A 2,930-nucleotide genomic window follows, 5' to 3' on the forward strand; every position below is an offset into this window, starting at 1 on the left:
AAAAAGGTGGCAGATTAAAAAGGTAACCCTGAACTCTTCATGCAACTGGTTTTTAAAGGTGGCAGAATCGTCGTCCACAGTCTGGTCATAGAAAAGTGGTGAAATTGTTGTCTGCTGTGCCTATACTGTCATCCTACAGGATGTCAGGGTAATTAAACTGTGTTAAGTTCCTCAGGGATAAGTTTTGTGGATTATGTGCATGACAGAAGCGTAATTCTACGCTTTGTCTCAGTAGACCAAATTTCTTCCACAATCACCACCTCTGGTTAAGGAAACTGTTTTATCATGCCGGATGGGTTTATTAGACGAGAACCCACTGATTCAACCAAGTTAAGGGAAAACCAGGAGGTGGTGGAGCTCTTCACATGGGTTCAATGGATATCTTTTTGTGACAAATTGCAGGGTTACGACGATGAAGTGGCAGAAGAATTTTTGCAGGCTCTGAGGCCAAAATCCAAGACACTGGCCACAGTGAACTTCAGGGGCCTAAGCCTCAAGCTCACCCCGCAATATATCAGTCGAATTACTGAACTTCCAATGGGTTTGCCATGGGATAAGGAAGAAAGGAAGTTGAGCCAGCAGGCCAAGAAAGAATTCTTTCCACATGAGGAGGAATTCTCGGAGGACAAAAATGGGGTGCGTAGAACCAGTTTGCTGCCACCATGGAATGAAGTTAGCCTACAGATCATGAAGTATATAACCTGTGAAGGCCGTTATAGCATCGTGTACGGGTATCACTTTCGGTTGCTCACTGAATTGAGGCACCGGATTGATCTTCCTGTAGAAAAGAAACTGAGCATCCCTTATTTCCTGCTACAGTCTCTAATTGAGTGTGCCACAAAGCTAAAAGAAGGCATACCAGATCAGGTAGCCCACCATGGATTGATCAAACTTCTTGTGGAGGATGCGCTTCATTCATATAAGGTTCCCCTCTCATGGGAAGCATTCATGAATTTGACAAGAGACGGAGACATAAGGATGCTGACTGAAGAAAGTGGTTCCTCCAGCAGTGAGGAAAAAGAATCAGTGGCCGAGGGAAAGAAGGAAACAGGCCAGAAGACCCCGACCACAGTGCAGAAGAAAGAACAAAAGAAGAAGCATGAGAAAAAGGATGACAAAGAAAAAGGTGACACACCCATCTTGTCAGCAAGAGAGAAGAGGTTGCAGAGCAGAACAGACAAAGCTGAGATGGTCCACATCAGCCCAAGTACCTCATCAGCACCCGCAACCAAACCAAAAAGCAAAACCCATGCAGCAAAGCAAGCAAAGGTGGTGACACCTGTGTCTACAGGAAAGCAGAAACAGGCTTCTACAGGAAGCCCGAAAATCATTGAAAAAGGGGCTTCTACAGGAAGCCCGAAAATTACCAAAACAGGGACTTCTACAGGAAGCCCGAAATTGGCTAAAACAGGGTCTTCTACAGGAAGCCTTGAAAAGGTGAAACCCAAGGAGAAGAAGGCAGACATTCTAGCAAGGGAGGCAGCAGCTGTACTAGCTGGCCTCAGCACGCCACCTAAGCCAAAAGAAAAGAGGAAGAGGGAGACCCCTCTATACTTTAAAGCTCGAAGAAGTGTTAGGATAAAGACGGGAAAGCCACGGCCTTTGTCCAGCAGCCCGATTGTCATTGAAGATGCCCCTGCTTCTCCCAAGGAAAAGTCCCCCTCAAGGATAACAGTCACCTATGAGAAGGGGAGTCCAAAGAAAAATACGTAGCAAGAAAGGTTAGACCTGTTCACTGAAAAGGCTCGGCTACAGGAGGCTGAAAATGTTCTACAGGACACTCTGGCCCGGCTACAGGAAACAGAGAAGAGGGAAGGAGAAGGACCCTCATCACCACCAAGGGAGGGTGAGATAGAGCCACCTAAAGAGGCAGAAAAAGAACATATACCAGAGCCCAGCCCTCAGCCTAGTCTGAGTTCATACTACACCTTTTTAGAGGCGGGCAAAATCATACCGCAGAAATTTACTGTACCCCTGTTTTTTGCATTAGAAGAAGAAAGAGTCCGTACCCACACATGGATGCAAATCGCCAAGTCAAAGGGTGTGGCGGACATAGGTCCCTTACAAGAGCAACTCAAGGAGGTCAGGAGTGAATTCGTCATGGCTAAACATGTGGCTAATTGCCAAAGAGTGTACTTACAGGAAGAAAACCAGAAGCTAAGATTACAGCTACAGGAGCTGAGGGCAGGGGCAGGTACATCCTCCAAAGACACCACAGAAGAACAACAAGGCAAAAAGGAGCTGACCACCGGTCTTGAGGAGCCAATGACACTTCTACAGGAAGCAGAACAGCAAGCACAAATTGAAGTGCAAGCTCTAAAAGAACAGCTGCAGCAAAAGGAAGCACAATTGGCCTGCATGGCCAGTTGGGCCATGGAGGCAATACAGTGCAGACAACCTGCAAAATCCTATGGTTTGTACTTGAAAGATCAATGGCTGCAGTTCCAAATAAATACCTTGGCACAAAGAGGTATTTCTCAGATCCAAAACCCACAGCAATTTTCTGAGTTGTGCAGTACTAGTTCGTCAGAAGATAAAGCCAAATTGGCAGAGTTCTACCTCCACAATTTTACTTTTCCTAATGAAGTCTCCTGGGATCCCAATACTGCCTTGGGTGATATGCAATTGATGGTGTTCGCTTCATGGTTGAACCATGAGGATCAAAGAGCAGCTGAAGCAAAATCGGTCATGAACCGAGAATTGAACGAGCCATTGTTCATTCGAGCAGAACCAGAGGATCCGGTTGCACTCATCTCAACACACCAATAGTTGTCTACTGATCCCACAGCTTCCTTGAGATTTATGGACCAACAAGCCCAAGCCATAGCTCATTTTGAAGACATGGAAAGACTGTTAGGAGAAAACGCTGCCCAAGCATGCACATGCAGATGGAATACCTTGGCACACAGTTTGAAAATCCGAGAGTACCA

This window comes from Pinus tabuliformis, chromosome 5_2, assembly GCF_031772625.1.
Source record: "Pinus tabuliformis cultivar Carrire ecotype Pingquan chromosome 5_2, CPIR1, whole genome shotgun sequence".
Lineage (NCBI taxonomy): Eukaryota > Viridiplantae > Streptophyta > Pinopsida > Pinales > Pinaceae > Pinus > Pinus tabuliformis.